General features: G+C 38.9%; 1 long non-coding RNA gene across 1 annotated transcript; it reads left to right on the top strand.

The window, feature by feature from the left end:
* Positions 1–4698: 4698 nt before the first annotated feature.
* Positions 4699–15265, top strand: LOC126048482 (uncharacterized). The gene is made up of 3 exons (XR_007508868.1): positions 4699–4855; positions 5251–5338; positions 14912–15265. It is a non-coding gene; the product is annotated as an uncharacterized LOC126048482 (long non-coding RNA).
* The last annotated feature ends 3571 nt before the right edge of the window (positions 15266–18836 follow it).

Raw genomic sequence — 18836 nt, 5'->3', positions numbered from 1 at the left:
GTTGAATCTCCCAGAAGGAGGCCAAAAGAATAAGAAAAAATCCTTGAAGAAAACAATTCATATTGTAATTATTGAAGAACAAATGGAGAGGGGAGTCGGTTACCTGGTTAACTAGTCCTGTGAAATCAGTCACAGCTGTTCATAGGTCCTCTGTCACCAGCTCCTCTTCCTCCTCCTTCCTCTATTGGTCCTGTTCCAGCTCCCACCCTTTTCCATCCTGCATCCCATGGCGTCCCTAGCCCACACTGGCCATTCTGCCCCCCTTGCTCTGCCTTCCCTCTTCTCCATCTTCTCTTCTTGCTCTCCTTTACTCAGGGACCAGGTGGAGGGATGGAGCAACTGAGAGAGCTGTAGGGTTTCCAGGGGGTTGCGTCTGCTGTTGGAAGACCCTGAGGTTGAGGGTGTTTTCCTGTCTCTTCAGGGGATGGCAGGTAGCTCTGGATCAAATCCTGGGAATTGAACTACAAAGGAAAACCTGTAATGTGTTGCAGACTTTGTAGGTACTGCACTGTAAGTGTGCTGAGGATGGGGAAAGTGATGTTCTAGGGACAGCTGGGGGAAGTGCTGCATCCTGTGCAATGGTCTCCTTGGAGCAGTTTTGCAATGACGTATGTTAACATGAGTCTTTCAAAAATATCTGGGAGGCCAAACATATCTGTGTCCTCAAAAAAGAAAATGTTCCTTATCTATGAATCAGAGGAGATCTGGAGGTCATAACTGGAAAAACATTTGCTTAAAGAAGCAAAAATGTGTTAGAAACAAGAAAAAAAATCAGTGGGTATTTTAAAACATAGTATGGAAATTATGCTTTCTTTGTAATGTGCTTTGAGATCAGTAGGTAAGAATTGTGTACATAACCACTATCTAATATTCAACTATAAACCACACCTTCTGGAACCAGCTGTCAGGGCTGCTGTCATGTTACCAGTAATTTTGCTTGCATTATTTACTTCTGAGAGAAAAAAAATAGGCAGAGTCAAGTTCCCCTTAAAATTAATTATCGTAAACCTTAAAATAAAAAGTCAGAGTCTGATGATGAAACTACTTACTGTTCAGAATGAAGACTAAAGTTCAAGCAGTTGCCAATGGGAACTGCAGAAGGCTTTAGATATTGGAGGAAAAGAGTGAATGATGTCAACACCGTCTGCTTTGAAAAAATCAGGATACATCTAGCCATAAGTAAAACAAAAGTAGTATATAAGTCGGCAGAGTAAAATTCAAGTAATAAAAGACGCACTCAACGTTGAAGGGTCAGATCTAGGATCAGCGTTTACTTGTATAGAGGAGGAGTCTTGTGTAGACTTGCCAAATTACCAGTTTCATTCTTCTGCAAATGTTGGATTGGTTTTACAGGATTTTGAGGTTTCACCTAACCTGGTTTTAAATATCCCAAGAGAGGGGACTTTAATAATTTATTTTGGGGGATTTCCATAGAATGATAGACTTCATTTCAAGGAAATGTTATTTAGACTTTTTTCTGCAGTTGCTTCTAGGGATTCAGAATTACTTGGTTTCTGCATTAGTTTATGTATTTTGGGACACCCTATTTTATCTTTTTGGTTCAATAGAAACATCATTAATAAGATAAAACAAGAAGTCTGATTCCAGCTGACCAACCAGTGGTATTTCTTAAGTGTGATAAAAGTATCACACAAGCATACCAAGCACAGAACAGGCAACACTATGCACACATGGAAGAGAAATAAGTCTGTGGCTCATAACGAACTATGGATATAGAACTGCTGCTCAGCTGGGCTCAGAGGTGACGTTTTTTCAAAGCTTGGCACCCTGCAGATGAGAAGCATTTTCATATTAAGGCTAAGATAAGACGAAGGAACAGTGTATCCCTGCTTTTGTGCCAAATCCATTTCTGCTTCCTCTGACCACTCTGGGGCTTGGAGGTACTAAGGAGAAGACATACCAACAGAGGACTCCTTGTACTTCTCAGGATATCAGCAATTAGATGGAAAGACTCCTGCATAGCTCCATAGACCACAGTGCCCATAATAAGTATGATCTTGGTTACTGTCATGACACCACTATATTTCTAGATGAGTCAGGAAGAACAATAAGTTCTATAAGAGTTGTCCTAGTCACTATTTCCTCTTCAATGATTTTTTTAAAATTTTTTTTTGGTGACACTGATCTATAAGGTTCAGATCTCAGACATGGAACACCTAGGTCTCTCTTAACCTGAGAATGATTTTATTGTATAATATAAGTATTGCTACCAAACTAATTTAATTTTCTATCATTTTGCCTCATTCCCCAAAGCATTTACACACCCACATCCTACCACCTACTTTTTGTTCTGTGCCAACACAAGAATAATGGAATTTGAAAGCTAATTTTCTTTATTTATATTGGGCAATAAAAAAGCAGCTAGAAAAAAATCATGAAGTCTTCATAGATAGTTGTCCAAAAACACACAGAGTTCAGTAAGGCTTTTCTTATCATACATTTATTTTAATGTATCAAATGTAGTTATGTTACAAGACATAATTTCTTCATAGTTAATAGGATTATTTCAGTCAATACTTTATCCTGCTTCATCTTATCATTTTTTAAATCATTTTATTGATAAGCAGAGGCTTATGGGTTTTTCAGAAGAGTCTGAAAGCTTAGAACCTTTCCACTGTTCAAAGATCCTGACTTTGACAACATAATCACCATTTTAGCCAGTGATGGTATGGAGAGCTAGGATGGGGCTGCCAAAGACAGCAGGTGCTTTGACTCATTCACCTGTCTACTCACACTCAAATCACAAGCCATTACATTACACATCTACACACTGGTAGTTTAACCTTGCCATAAGTGTATTATGTGCCTAATTCACTCAGATGCCCATGGAAAATTACTAATGTGAAAGGCTGGAATTTGACTTTACAGTTAATGGCTACAATGGTGAGCCATACCATTGTAGGATGTTGTACCTCAGCCTCCTCTTACCCATTACCCAGATTTGCCTTAGCTCCATGTTGAATATTTGTGCCTGTAGTAGCCTGGGGAGCATGTCAGATGACAAAATGTAGGTCACTTTAAGATGAAATTATCTACTTTCTGAGCTGTCTTGACTATACGAGTTATAATATTATCTAGGAGTATGGGAGAAATTTGCAGCTGGAAGCTTGATGAAATACCTCATAACACCTTAAATGATGGCAGATACCTATGCTTACGCAATTATATTCTACCCTAGATCTCCACTGATTATAGTAGGTGCTCACACTATCCTTAAACTGTGGGTATCCACCTTTAGTTATGCAAATGCACCAGAAAAAGGTACTAAGAAGGGTGGTACATGAAAACTTCATGATCAGTGTATCTGTAGTCAGAGCTCAAGGCTATGCCAACCAAAATCTTATTTTTAGAAAATTCTGGCAAGATTCTGTACCTTGGAACCCAAATGACCAGCAATCACAAATACTTGGAGAAAATGAAGAAGAGTGTCACTTCTTTCAAGATTGTATTTGTGTCATAATACGGTCCAGGTAGATGCCATTTACAAGATTATGTAACTGTAGGAGTAGTCAGCATAAGAAAATGCTATTATCTCTTTTATTATTAAGCAAGTCAAATTACTATTTATTCTCTAAAAGCACATTTCAGAAGTTCATGATTGAAATGCTCAATAAATTTGTCCATTTTATTTTCAGTATACATACATGTGTAGGGAAAATAACAGAAAGGTGTAAGCTTGTTAAATCTGCAGCTGACTTTTAACTGCTTTTTCTCATCTTGGATAACCTTAGTAATTGAATAAATTCTTTCCTGTGTTTTTCATGTAATTGGAATAAAAATCTTTTGTCAGACATAAATGATTTATTTACAGTGTCTTATCACTGTGGGTGGCGTTCATCTTCACTAACTTTAGCCTTCTACAACATTTAACATCTGAATTATTTTCCCTAGGTTACCTTTGTCAGTGGAGAAAAAATTGACACTTATGGCAGCTTGGTTTTATTTTCCTTAATTATAGGTGGACTTTGTAGTGACTAGCCCAGATATAATCTTCTGCATGGTAAAAATCTCAGATCTTTGTTGCCAGCAAGGCACGTTCCCACCAGGACCAGAATGAGATGCCTTTAGGGAAACCTCGGCATGTTTAAAGAAGATGTGGTGTGTCAGGAATTCAGTCAACAGATACATGATTTCCTGATGTTGTTTCAGGACCAGGGTGCTCTCCTGTCAAGACACAAGGTCATTTCTTTTAGCTAAACGAAGCTATGTAGCAGGTGCTCTTAAATTACTATCAGTCTGGAGATGAAGCCAGCACACTGGGTAGTTCTGTGTCACTGGCTGGTAAAGGAGCTGTGGGACCATGTCAGGGAAGAGTCTAAGCTTTACTATGTTTATTGACATGGAGGTAAAATTGATTTTCTTCTGCCTCAACTACAATTTTCCATAGTGATAGCTAACCTGAATTAGCTGTTTCAAAAGCAGTGTGTGGTTTTGTCTACTGATGACGCAGATTAAATATAAGGTGACAGCTATTATGTACTCAGACAAGTTGTATGCATTAATAATATGTTTGCCATTACCAGATAGCACATGCACTCTCTCAGGCCTGCATGAGTGATCTGACTACACTAATAGCTGTTTTGTTGTGACAAAAAAACCTCTTGATTTTTAAATTATTTAATATTTTCTCAGTAAACTGACTTTTACAGTTAATGTGCTTCTGAAGTTCATATCCATCATTTTCTGGAAGCACAGAATTAAACCGTGGAGGAAGATCCCAGTTCTCCTCTTATTTTCATGTATGTCACCATGGAATAGCTCCATATTCAAATGAAGTTCAGCTGCAACGGTGTAAAATGAGAACAACGTAAGGAGGCCAGAAGTGTCCAGTTCAGTATGCATTTGCTTTCTATATCTCTTTCATGTGTGCTTTGACAAAAGGATTCCAGTTTCCTATCTTGCGATGAAATTAGTAAATGCAACATGGTCATTCCTTAATTTAAAAAAAAAAAAGAAAAAAAGAAAAAAAAAAGACAAAAGTAATTTCTACTTTATGTAACAAACCACATTATTTTAAAGTTTCTTTTCAGCATTCAGTATTAGAAATGTAATGGGAAAGGAGTTTCCCTATTTAAGAATAAAGAAAATTTGTAGCCAATTTTTCTGTTGGATGCAGATTTTTCTCTATATAATTAACATAAATTCACACACTATGTGCATGAAATGAAAATGTTACCAGAAAACTTTGATATACATCATTCATAAAGATTAAATTTTTTTCCTCACTAGGTGTTTGACTCAAGCTGGCTAAGTATTTCAAACAAAATCTTTCAGCAATGTTGAGAGACAAAGCTGAAGGATGTCCATTAACAATACGGTAAGAACTTCTCCAGACACCACAATCTTTGCAGCAATGGCAGATGAGATGTTCTGGGGGATTTTTATGGTAAGGGCATGCTTTTTGTTATTTTATGAAGATCACAGTTTGCACATGATCAAGAGAAAATGATTTTAGTAGTTAAATCTCCAAAGAATCCATCCTCTAGCTTAATTACTCCCAGCATTAACCAGACCTTCCTGGTGCTGCCCTTGAAATGTGGTATCATCCTTAGCTTTTCCATAATGTGCACAGGAAGTTCTGGGCAAGTCATTTCACCTAAACTTTTCATGGAAAACTAAAAACTGCAAGTTTCTCATTTTCTGTGTATCTAATGTGAGACAGTAAGGTCTGATTTTCAGATAGATTAAGTCAATGGCAATTGCAAATGAAGTTGTCACATATAAAATGTGTCGTACAAGCTCATATGCTCTGAAAAATGAGCTTCTAATTATTTCCAAATTGAAATTAGTGAAAATATTGCATCTCATTTTCTTCATACCTTAGTTCCAGAGCCATAAAACTGAGGTTAATATCACCTCTTACTGCTCTGAAGTTTTCAAAATGTATTGTATTAGGGCATGGAGCTATCTACACAACAATAAGAAGAAAATAAGCATAACTGCTTATTAATTTGAATATAGTAACTATTCACCCTTGTGCAAGAAATGAAGGCTGGTGACCTTTCAATAATGTGCAGTCATATACTTACAGACAAAATTGTTAAAAAGACAATTCTGGCAATCTTCATTCTGTCACTTCCCTGCTTTTGAATACTCAGCTTTGTGATTCTAATCTTGTTCTTTTGATGTGGGGGTTGGGTTTTTTGTTCTGCAGTTTCAGCTGCTAAGACAATAGACTCTACTTAGTATGAAGCCTCTGTTTTCATATGATGACATGCTGGAGTTTTATGTCATCTTAGGACACAGTTTTAGTAAGAGACAAAGAGAGAAAACGGGGTCCTTTAGTACCCACGCAGACGAGATCACCTCCTTTTTGTTGTCCGAATGGGTGGGCAATTCTTTTGGGGGAATATAATTGTGTCCTCACAGGACAAGTGTTCTCTGGTAAATGGAACTTCAAGAACATTGCTGGTTGGATTGGTTTTGTTTGTTTGATTGTTTTTGGTTTTTTCTCTTAGTTCAAGCACATGTACCGACTTGAGAGTATGGAACCTATCACTCATTGTCTGTTTTTTTAATAATGTGGTTGTGTGATAATTTGTAATGTATAAAATGATTAGAAAAACAAAATCTAGTGCTTTTCTCTCTGAGGTGTGTGCTCAAACCGTTAGGGTGCAACTGAAGCTACATTTCATTCATTTTGAAGTTGTCCTGGTTTCGGCTGGGATAGAGTTAATTGTCTTCCTAGTAGCTGGTACAGTGCTGTGTTTTGAGTTCAGTATGAGAAGAAAGTTGATAACACACTGATGTTTTCAGTTGTTGCTAAGTAGTGTTTAGACTATAGTCAAGGATTTTTCAGCTTCTCATGCCCAGCCAGCGAGAAAGCTGGAGGGGCACAAGAAGTTGGCACAGGACACAGCCAGGGCACCTGACCCAAACTGGCCAAAGGGGTATTCCATACCATGGGACGTCACATCTCGTATATAAACTGGGGGGAGCAGAGGTGGGGGGATCGCCGCTCGGGGACTAACTGGGCGTCAGTCAGCGGGTGGTGAGCAATTACATTGTGCATCATTTGTATATTCCAATCCTTTTATTATTACTGTTGCATTTTATTACATTTTATTAGTGTTATCATTATCATTATTAGTTTCACCTTTTCTGTTCTATTAAACCATTCTTATCTCAATCCACAAGTTTTACTTCTTTTCCTGATTTTCTCCCCCACCCCGCTGGGCGGGGCGGGAAGCAAGTGAGCAGCTGCATGGTGCTAATTGCTGGCTGGGCTTAAACCATGACAGAAGTTCAAAAGCATAGTTTTGAGTTTGTTAACTAAATTATGATTTCAACTCTAGTCTCCCAGTGCTTGGGTCAGGGCTGTGATGTAAATGATGAGTTTTATTTCTTCCATCAGTCTTAAAAGAAAAAAGAATCTGCTGCCATTTTGACTGCAGACCTTGATCCTGCCACTCCATGTAAAGAGTCTTTGGAAATCATCTGGTGGATAAGACCAGGGAGGATTTGGTGTGAAGTGAGCTAAGACTGAGATGCTCAGACAGGGCAGTTCTGAACAGACTTGCAGCCCCACAGGAACACTGAAGCAGAGCACAGATGCCTCTAGCATTCAGCTGAGACACATATTTAAGATATATATATATATACATAAGGTATCACCTGGACCCAAATATTTAAATTCACCCCCAACTTTTCTCTCTCCATTTCTTTTGAATTTATTGTCCTCTCTTCTGTGCCATGAATTTGCAGCATTGCAGGTGGGTAAAATTTCCCAGACTTGCCAGCTGTAGGTCAAGTTGGCTGGAGACAAAACGTCAGGTCTTCGGCAACCTCTGCTGATACTGTTGGCTCCACTAACCGCGGCAAGCGGGAGGGCGGGCTGTGAATCTAGGAGCCAGAGGTGCTTGCCACAGCCCGTAAGCAAAGAATGCTATCTTTGTATTAACTTAATTCTTATTGGTTTGTCTCATCCAGCGTAAGTCACTATAGTTTCAAAGGAGGTACAGCTGGCTTTTCTCAGTCCAGCAGTATAACAGTTTAGGCTGCCTACTTTAAAAAGTATTTCTCTTTGCTACTTTACAGTGGTCTTTAGCAAACAGCACACATTGCTGAGATAGATCCATCTTTAAATCTTACTGAGTCAGTCAGAACTGCTTGCAGCCCTGAAGAAACACGTTATTTTGCATGTGATTGATAGCGATGTTTTTGGCCCATCTTTTCCACATGTCATTCACTACACTCATGACTTGCAGGCTGGATTTAGAAGAGTCCAATGTAGCTAATTGGAATCAATGTGTATACCCAAATAAATTATTAACCGAATTTTGTTCAGGATAGTGAGTACTTTCAATCACAAATATTCAGGATGTACTGGTATCCTAGATACAAAAGGGGCTTAATGATGTCAATCGTAATTCATATTGAATCTTTCCATATAAAGCCCACACAAATAGTGAATAAAAATCCTATATTCCCCAGGCCCATTTCTGAAAGAAAATAGTGATATAATGGCACTCTGATAAAAACGTTCCAGAAAAAGCAGCCAAAGGCATAATTTCTTCAAATTAATGGCATTCAACTTTGTTCCTTGTGGGGGGTTTTAGATCTTACTCTCAAATAAGTCATTGTACTAAAATTTCAGGTCATTGAAAAACCGTTGCTTTTGTATCTGTTAGTTTCAGTCCCACACATGAACCCCATCAGTCTTAGTTACTTGTTAGGTATAATTAATTTTGAAAGTGCACTGTGCTGAATAAATCATATGACATATTACACACTTTAGAGTTATTAGTATCCATCTTCCATTCACCTTTTTTTGTAAAGCAACATGTTAATCCATCCTAAGGAAAGAAGAAAAGGTCAAGAAAAACATCAATGACTGCAAAATAAAATTACCTTCTTAAAATAAAAGTGAGCCACAAGTTTCTGGCAGTAATCAGAGATATTTGACAGTGGAGCCTGAGAAGGAGAGGTCCAGGCACTTGGGAACAGGCCAGAGAACAGAGAAGGAGTAAAAAAGGAGTCCTGAAGCAAGCTATTACTGAATATACTCAGGGAGGTTGCCCCTAAGAAGTCAGCATCCTGCATTTATTAAAGAAAGGATGAGCTTGCTAAACAGTCCATGTTTAATTTTAAAAGCACAATTTTAGGTATTCTTAAGCTCAGCTCAGCGTTACAAGCCTCTGACAAATTTGTCTCATGTCAATGACCCAAATTACATCAAATCCAGATCCTCACAAAAATTGAAAGGTATTTGGAGTGAAGATTCCAGCTCACATCCAGATCAAATTTGTCTGCAACCAATAAAAATAGCTTTGGGGCATTTCTCTCAAAGGAACACCATATAAAAAGCTGCACTTCCATATAATTCTGGGTCAAGGAACAAACCATTTGCAATGACCCACCCATACTGGTTTATCAGGTCTGCAAGCAATGAAAAGCATGTGACGGCTCTGTAACAATGCAACTTCTCTGCCATTACATGATCAGACTGCAGCAAGTGGTGTTAGCAGGGGTAAGGGAACTAAAACCCCTGTATACCCCTAAGATAATTGACCCTGCCTCCTACAAGCGTATTGGTAATAATACTTCCACCAACTCTTTACAGCGCCCCCTCCACAGGACTACGTATACGCACACAGAACTATCCCTTCTAAAAAGAGCTTCAAAGTTCGTGGCTCATAGAAATTATCTAGCTTACAGTTTCCTTACAAAGCTCAAATTTAAACAAGCCTGCAGATTTATGTATATCTTTACACACCACTGTGCATTCCACTGAAACCGAGATTAAATACTGTGTGTATAGGTAAGCACATGTATAAAGTCTTCGTTATGTCAAAACCTTGTTTATTTTTTCAGACTACTCTCTTGCTTTTTAACGTAAGGTGGAGGTTGAAAGAGGGGGGTTAAATGGTTTAAAAGGGACATACATGAAACTGAGTTTTACTTTGAAATTTTGAATGTTCTAAGATTCCTGTCTACATATCCATACAGTTTGAATAAAAGGAAATTGTCTTCTAAATTTCTTGACCAGAAACTGCAGAGCCTTGCATATCTTCACTGAGGTCTCTGTTCCCTGTTGTAGGTAGGGTAAAAGGTGGTCCTTTCACTGTTTCTGGGTAAAAGGGTTAAAGCAGCATTTATGGTATCTGTTTAGCTGGGGACAAGAATTACTAGACATTAGAGGAGACAGCTGTAAGAGAAACCTTCAAAGCTCTCACGCTCATACATGGCTTACAAAAGGTCCTGGAGACACAGACTGGACGAGGAGGAGAGGCATTTTGGAGAGAAGATCCCAGGCCATGCATGAAGGAAACTGCTGTAATTTATAGGTTACATAAACACAGGTAGCCTGACCTTCTGTCAGACTTCACATCCTTCCTTAAAATGCCATATCCTCACAGACAAAGGTCTCTAGCTGGCCTAAAAATCAATTGCAATATTTGATTTCCAGCCTGCAGGCAGCAATCACAGCAGCAGTGGAAGCAGCTCTATTCCAGCATTGCCAGTAGCCTGGCTGTTCACACCTAAGCCGGTCAGGAGAGGAGCTGGTTTTCCCCCTCCCTTTCCCCCACTTTTCTTAGTGCAGAGCTTGGGACATAGCCAAGCAGTGAGCCAGCGCCTGCCGGTCACGGTTCCCTCCCCAAGCCCTGCTGAGCTTCCCACCACGCTGGTCTCCCTCTTGTTCCCAGTGGGTGAGGATTCCTGCAAATAAGGCGGTTTCCCAGTGACGAATCACTGCTCTGCCAGAACATTACATGCTCTTTACTTTTTTGTTTCCTGTGAGTTTGTTTTCTTACACTGTGTGACGTGTATTTGTACAAAGTTAAACCCTCTTTGTTTTCTTGCAAGGTGTGTATGTATTTGCCCATATTTGACCCCTCTGAGATCTGCTGGCGGATAGAAGGGGGCAGAGAACAGCTAATGCCAAAATCCTTCCTGCACTTGGAAAGGGGCTGATTCACAGTAAAAAGGTCTGGATGCTGGACAAATGTGAAGCTTAATTGATTAACATCAAATTGGTGTAGATAGACCTGTCTCAGGCTCTACCACCAGCTAAACACTATCAGGAAGAAGCAGGATCGAGGGTCAAAGACTACCCTGGGACATTTAACAGCCGAGGTTTAATAGGGTGTCAAAGCAGCTTAGAAGCCACACTGACCACCCTCCACAGCTGCACTTTGCTACAAGTCTAAAAGCGGCTGATAGTCCCAGACCTCTGCTCTGACAGGTTCTGATATCTGGTGTTTTTTCCAGTAGTCCCCATCTTTTAAAGCTCAAAGCTATTTGGTTTCACTTGCAGGGGACGAGGTGAGTGGCTGAAGAAAACAGGCAAGAACATTGAACTGAAATCACTTTCCTTTATGATAATACTTAAATCAATCCTAAAGGATCTGCTGCAGAAAACGGACAACCTTCCTCACGTAGATGTCAGAATCAATACATTTTTCAGGATGATGATGCACTTAACTTTCTTCATGTCCCTATTGAATGCAAGAATGTCTGCAAAGCAAGCGACCAGTAAGAACTAACCTCAATGTGTCTAAAATACACTGGAAACAATAAAATTATTTAAGTTACTGCTACTAGAGTTACAGCTACTAGTTTGGACAATGTGTTTGGGGGTGATTCTATTCTTGGTACAAGAAATTTAAAATATCTGAAGAAAGGTTTATGTTTCCAGATAAGGATGCAACGTTAAAGGCAGAGAAAGAAGAATGGGCATTACCTTCAAAAGACATTCTGGAGGCAGGAATAAGTAACAGAGAGTAAAAGAACTGGTTTGGGGGGATTTCTGTTGCTAGTAAAATGTTGCACAGATAATAAAATTTAAAACTTTGACAGCTGTATTGAGGCAGTATCTCTGCTTGCATAGAAATTCTCCCAAGAAAAAAAATGCATCTACTTTTCGTATTAATCTGAATTAAATTCTTGTGTTTAGAGGGCAATATGCAGTCTTGTCAGCTGCTGCAGGTGTGAGTCAGTCACAGTGTCTCTAGAGATCCTTTCTGCCGCATAATCCCACTGCAGCCTTGCTCAGGAACAGAGATCTTTGCATAAGGGCTGCAGCACAGTTATTCTTTTTTTTTTTTTTTTAATGAAAATTTTAAGGAAATGTGCACAAACCTCTGGGCAAGTAATAAACTCTCACTCACTTACATCACGTAACTAATAAGCCATTTACCACTGTTAACAACTCATTGCACACCTTTATACAGAGATAGCTAAATCAAGTACAGGTCTTTTGTCTTAAATCTGTTGGTGTACAATTATCTGCTGAAGGAATAGAATCTGTTTTCAAAAGAACGATGAGGTAAGACCAGTTTTGAACCTTGCAAATGCAGATTTTTCCATTATAATTGTACATTTAGATAACCATAGTTACAAAGGCCTGGGCTTCTAAAATGTGTAAGAGAGTGTGTATCTTCAAAGGAGGACAAATACAGAGACGCCAAAAAAAAAAAAAAAGGCTTCTGAAAAGCAGGCAGTCCTGTGGGCAGGGGGACTGAAGCTTCGTTTCCTGAGTTTCTGTGACCTGTGGTTATAATAGCGAATACCCAATTAAATACAAATTCCAAGCCGGCCTACTCCTGGCACTGTGTGGGTCACAAGGTGTCTTTCCTGAGATATCTGATGTCAAATAATATAGCTGATCTAACACTGCAGACTTCCTTCAGCAAGCCAAAGTCTTTGTCTTCTACTCTGCTGTTTAATCTCATGAACCATGTGAACTCTGTGTCCCATACCACCCTTCATAGTGCTCAAATTTGGCTGAAATTAGCCAACAATTTCAGGAACTCTTGGTTGGAGTCCGGTAGACAGTTACGTAGCATGAGTGCACATATTCTATTTCCTTGGGAAAAAGCCAAAGCAATGTTGTACTTTTAGTGACTCCTGGAATGTACTATGGCCTTTATAGTTCCTATATGTTTCATCTTTTTTTAGCCGAGCACAAAACTATATTCAATTTACTTACATTTAAGGGGACTTTTTGTCAGAAGTAGGTTTGAATACCTGGCCTGAGATAGTATTCTGGACTGATCTGTTGTTGTACTTCTGGTGTTCCTAACATTAAGCTGAATGCATGTATATGAAAAAAGGGGATAGGTTTTCGTAAGAAATAATAATTTTCTCTGACAGGGAGAGGGCTGGCATCTTTTTCCTGACATTGCATAGATAAATTGTGAAAGTTACACAAATCAGAGCTTAAAGTTAGTTTATTCCTTTGCATTATAGAGAGGCTTATTCACTTACACTTAGTGAGATAATTCCCAGATTTTCTTAGATGACTGAGAGGTTTAATAGATGCCTCATGGAAGCTGAATGAAATAAAAAGTAATTTATCACGTATAATATGCCACTATAACTGTTTTATACGTCTTTAAATAACCAAACTGAAAAATGTTCGTGATCGATCTTCAAAACATGATTTCTCTGGAAGGAGCGCATGTTCCCATTTTTTTTTTTGGTTATCCACACCAAGACCTCTTAGGTGTTTCCATATACTCTCCATTCAACACTCTGTATTCCGCTATGGCCTATGCTGGACAATCAGCTGGTCTGTCCCTGTCATGTCGTCTACCCACCAAGCAAATAGGTTTACATAAGTGTTAGCAGCCATAATTATTCTGACACTTCACACAGTCTTCTATTAGCTTTCCTACCCTCATCCCCCAATATACGATCCATCCATTTGGTTGCAAGGTTTGTCCCTTGACTTTGAAGCTGTTCAGATGTCTGTCTGCTTTCTTCACAAATGTCTAGGTCTCACACTCCTACTTCATCAGACTCAGGCTTCATCATTCAGGCACCGAATTCTGAAGTGTGGTGGGTTCTATGCAGAACAGAAAGCAATTCAGCATTGCTGTGATTCATGAACTTCAAGCACATTTGTTGTTTTATAGATCTCAGTAAAAGCACACAGAAAGTAGCCAAGTGCAGTGCTGACTCAGAGCCATAGACAGTATGTCAATCAAATGAAAACTTAAATGCTTTTTAACAAAGTATTTAATTCCCATATTCCTCAAGGGACACGCAGGTCTTTGACAGTCACTCTTTCCTCTCATTATCTGCCTGCTTTCCTGTTTAAAGAATTCCCACTATTCTATCAGCTGGAGCTAGCATTATCTTCACAGTCCACAAGTCAGTGAAAGTATGAGGAAAACCTAACTCAAAGCAGTAACCATAAACTGCCCTCTTTCTCAATAGCTGTTTCTAATATGTTCTATATAATTGTAACCCTAATGATGCTGGTATTGAATTCTGAGCTGCTTCAAGGTTTTATTCCTTTTTCTTTGGAAAAAAAGAATGGTATGGAGGGGAAAGAGCAAGAACTTTGAAAGATTAAGAGTGTTTGTGAGGTTTGGGGAAAAAAAGATACTCTGAACATTTGAATTTCTTTTTTCCCTGGAAAATAAGTGTTTTCAGATTTTGATTTGTCTAGAATTGCTGTCATCTAGAGCAGAACATTCACTAATCCACTCCATATTAATGAATTGTAACAATTTCATCAGCTAAAGATTCAGAAGGACCATGTATCTTCTCAGCTTTTCTCAGAACTTGTATTTCTTTCAAACAACCCAGCCTCAGTTGTTCTGTGACTGTAATATTGTGCCTGATGGTTCCTTCACTTCACCTTTAACTCTGACACGTCTGCTTTTCACTTAGCATCTTTGGTTCCCTGAGGCGTGCCCAAGTGGGCTAGGGTCCCGTGTCAGTGCCCAGCGCTGTAGTTCCTGTGTGCCTTGTAACAAGCAAACAGCAAAGTAACAGATGATGGAAGTGGAAATGAGGGGCTTGCTGAGGCGGGGTGTCCGCTGCCTGGCCGGTGGGAGCTCCTGGGCTGCGGAGCCCTTCCGGCAGAATCCTCCCCTGTCTTTTCACCATTGGCTGGGTGTGACAAGCAGGTTCATTTCTTTGTCTCCTCTTTTCCCAGTGTCACCTTCCACGTCACATGAAAGAAAAAGAAGAAAAAGGAGATGAAGTTTGATAGGGGATTGTGCCATGGGACAACATGCCATCAACATTCTTAATGGGGAAGAAAAAATCAAATAAAAATCAAGTTTAAGTACCGGTTTCCATCATGTTTCACTCATTACATTTCTACTGGCATCTAGGTGCTCAAAAATGAACTACAGGGACACCACATATTCCTAAAAATTCAGTTACACATAAAAAGAAATAAAAGGCTATTTCCAACTTGCCCATAAAATCAGTATGAATTTTAGAGTAATTTGTCCCGATGCTTAAATGTATGCTATGCATTTCATGGGAAGAGATAATGTCAAACTAGGGATTACATTTTCTTTCTGGATATTTGACCAGTCTTGTGCAAAAGTGAGAACAGAATTGAGCCTATCAATCTCTATAAAACATTTCTCAGAAGCCTGTTGCTATACTGTCTAAATCCTTTACACATTGATAAACACAGTGGATCTATGGGCTTTGGATCAATATTTGGCTTTCATCTCAATCTTTCCAACAGCTTGCTGCTCAGGTAATTGCACGCATTGGGCTGGAGGAGTGGAGAGAAACACTTGAGAGTTGGAGGGCACTACGGATGTTCCACGTTAAACCCACAGAAAAGGCAAATTTGCTGCTAGTGCAGAAAAGCTGATGGAAAAATTGCTGTTAATAGATCGTGCTCTGTTCCTGAACTGGTCCCTTGGTATGTTTTTGTTTCAGGTGAAAGAATGGAATTTCATGTATGGTAAATTTAGAGCTGCCTGTTAGCTTCTTTAGGGTCAAGTGTTATGGATACAAGAAAAAAGCTGGATTGCATTTTAGTTTAATTTAAAATAACCATGTTGTTATTGGATATATATGGAGTAATAAAAATTAAGTATCCCAAACCAGTGATATATTACTTTATTTTTTAGTTGCTATCCTCTCTCCCACTGATTCAAAAAAATCATTAAAAAAAGAGACATTTGTCTCAAAATGTCAAATTTCAGTGTTAAGGACTAATTTATGTCTACATATGAAACATATTTGGGAATTCTATTCAAATGCTCATACAGTGCCATCTGCTGAAAAGCAGGTAAGGCTACAAAGCATTTGGTAACTCATTCTTGCTAGGATATCTGTAAATTCTTGGTCCGTCCTGGTACTTTTCAGTCTTTTATCCCCTACTGTATCACAACACAAAATCCGTAGGGCCAGTACAGGAGGAGCTATAAACACTGCATTTACCCATACCGTTAAATGTATGGTATCACTGAAAGGTGAGCATGTACCTAACTGTTCAAATAAGAGGATGCTAGGATGCTTAAGGTTTAAATTGGTTTATGTATATGCACAGCTCAAGGGCTGGATATCAGCATCAAGATGTTTACCCTCTGCCAGCTTGCCTCTGATAAAGCAGCCTAAATTTGATAAACACTATTATGTTTAAGAAAAAGTAAGCTGGTATGTGTTGGCTAATGAATTTTTAAATTTATTTCAATTCCCATATCTAGAAATGCTTCTCAAGCATGTGAATAATTCTTTTAAAATTAACAAGACTGCATGGATTACGATAAGATTTTGTAGCATCCTGAACTTGGGGCATGTGATAACAGCCCACTTGTTTGAACTCAAAGATTATTTCTTTTTTTTTTTTTTTTTTTAATCAGCAATTGATCTGCATTTCAAATTGGTTCTTAATTACAGCTGAATATTTTTGTGCTGTTTGCTGTATTAAGGAGACTCATCCTTCATTATTTTTATATTTATTTGTAACTTCCTCTGGTTTATCAGTCTACACTGAATCAGATTTTCAACAGGTCTCACCTAAGATCTGGTCAATAAGCTCAAAGCTGTGTACACACATCTCCACTAGAAATGCAGTGATTTTTTTGGTGTATGTATAGATATGTGGCATTCTGCAGCCCCAAGTGATGTTTGAAAAGGCAGTGTATTTGGCATTATCCTCCTGCTTGAAAAGTTTGCAATGGTCCTTTTGAGAAGTAACAAAAGCTATTCCAGTAATTAATCACAAGGTGCACGCTGTCACATTGGGCATTTCATAAATAACCAAGAGGCTGAAATTAATTTTCATAGGTTCTTCCATGAATAATTTAGACTTGTAAAAGCAAAGTCAATCAGTAACTTACTGAAAAAGACGGAATTTCAATTAACTCTCTCAACCAGCATGACTAATTCTACCCACAGTTCAACGGATATAGGACATGTACAAGTTTTGCTCATAAGTACTGAGCACTGTCTTAGGATGTCAGATGACAATGTTGAAAGGTGTTTGAATGATTTTTTGCTAGTAAGTCATATTAGGTGTGAATTGCCCAAGCTAAGCAAAAATTCCAGAGGCATGGATTTAAGCTTGTGTCTTCCTACTTTGCTTTTTGGGGGGTTTAAATTCATATGTAACTAGATTCAGAGACCTAAGCTAATGTCCCTAAATTCTTCCTATGATTATTGTAGTAAGATACGCTTACTCCAGAAGGTAAGTCAAAACAACTGAACTTCAACACCATTTCTGACCTGTGGTCTGGCAAGCCTCTTTCCCTCTTCTCTCTTCTCTGTTTCTTCACTTTGGAAGAAAATATAGGTAGATTAGCTTCTGGAGGCTAATATTAGGCTCTGTGAATGCACTTCAAACTCTGTCTTTCCCTGTGCCTTTTTCTGTTTAAAGCTCTGGTAGACAGCATAATGATAAAACAGCACTTAGTGAGGTACAAAGAAGGTCTGGGGTATAATGCTCCTTATTTGTCTCATTACAGACTCTTTCAGTAGCTACTAACTTCCATACTGAAAAGAAAACACAAAAAAAACCCCCTTTGGGGCAAGATAGTCAAAGTATGTGCATAAGTATCCAGATGTTTTTGAAAAATTTGACAGATGACTGTGTCTGTAGGCCCCTATTTAGTTGGACATTTGAATTCATTTTTCATAAAATTGTGTTCTGAATCAAGACGATATACTGTGCATTTTGCTGAACACATCACTGTCTTCAATACATAGAAAGATATCAGCAAAGGGACTTTGGGTCACATTAATCTGTTTACTGGAGATGGTGGGTATACCATGGGTTCTAGTTGTTAGTTTAAAGTTTTTTAATCAGGCCACTCTGTTTATTAACCATACCCTAAAAGAAGCCTGGCTGACTTCTAAGAAAGAAGTTAACTGACAACTGCTGCATATTCTGGGAGCTTTCTAAGGACTGTGAATTGACTACATGGTTGCAACCAGCCTGATCCTGTTATCTTTCTCTGCTTGCAAAAATGGATTATTTCCAATGGCTTCATTTTGAAAAATGCCCTAACTTTTGTATTGTTGTTACAATAATAGTAACAACAATAATCTTGGCTGCCTACTTTGGCTCAGAGAAACAACAGAATTATCAATGCAACTGATGGAGAAAAAGAAACATTACTCCAGTGAACTCAAATCTCCCGAACACTGCAGTGTTTAAAGGGAAAAAACCAACCCAAACAAATACTTCCCAAGTGTAACCATTGCTTAGCATGGTGTCAGAGCCTTACCATCTATTTTCATTTAGATGCAGTAACACAATTTTTGAGCAAGATCTAAAGCCCACTAAAATTCTTTGAACCAGCTGCTGTTCTACTTGATTATTACTCTACAATGATCAAAGGCATTGACAGCTGATGTCCAGCTTTTCATCCACCAGTACCCCCAAGGCCTTCTCCTCAGGGCTGCTCTCAATCCCTTCATCCCCCAGCCGGCATTGATACTGGGGGTTGCCCCGACCCATGTGCAGGACCTTGTGCTTGGCCTTGTTGAACCTCCTCATGGAGTTCACATGGGCCCACTTCTTGAGCTTGTCCAGGTCCCTCTCGATGCCATCCCGTCCCTCAGGCATGTCAACCGCACCTCTCAGCTTGGTGTCAGCTGCAAATTTG

This window comes from Accipiter gentilis, chromosome 19 (assembly GCF_929443795.1).
Source record: "Accipiter gentilis chromosome 19, bAccGen1.1, whole genome shotgun sequence".
Lineage (NCBI taxonomy): Eukaryota > Metazoa > Chordata > Aves > Accipitriformes > Accipitridae > Astur > Astur gentilis.
The sequence above is the reverse complement of the archived record's forward strand: the minus strand, read 5'-3'. Positions and strand labels throughout refer to the sequence as shown.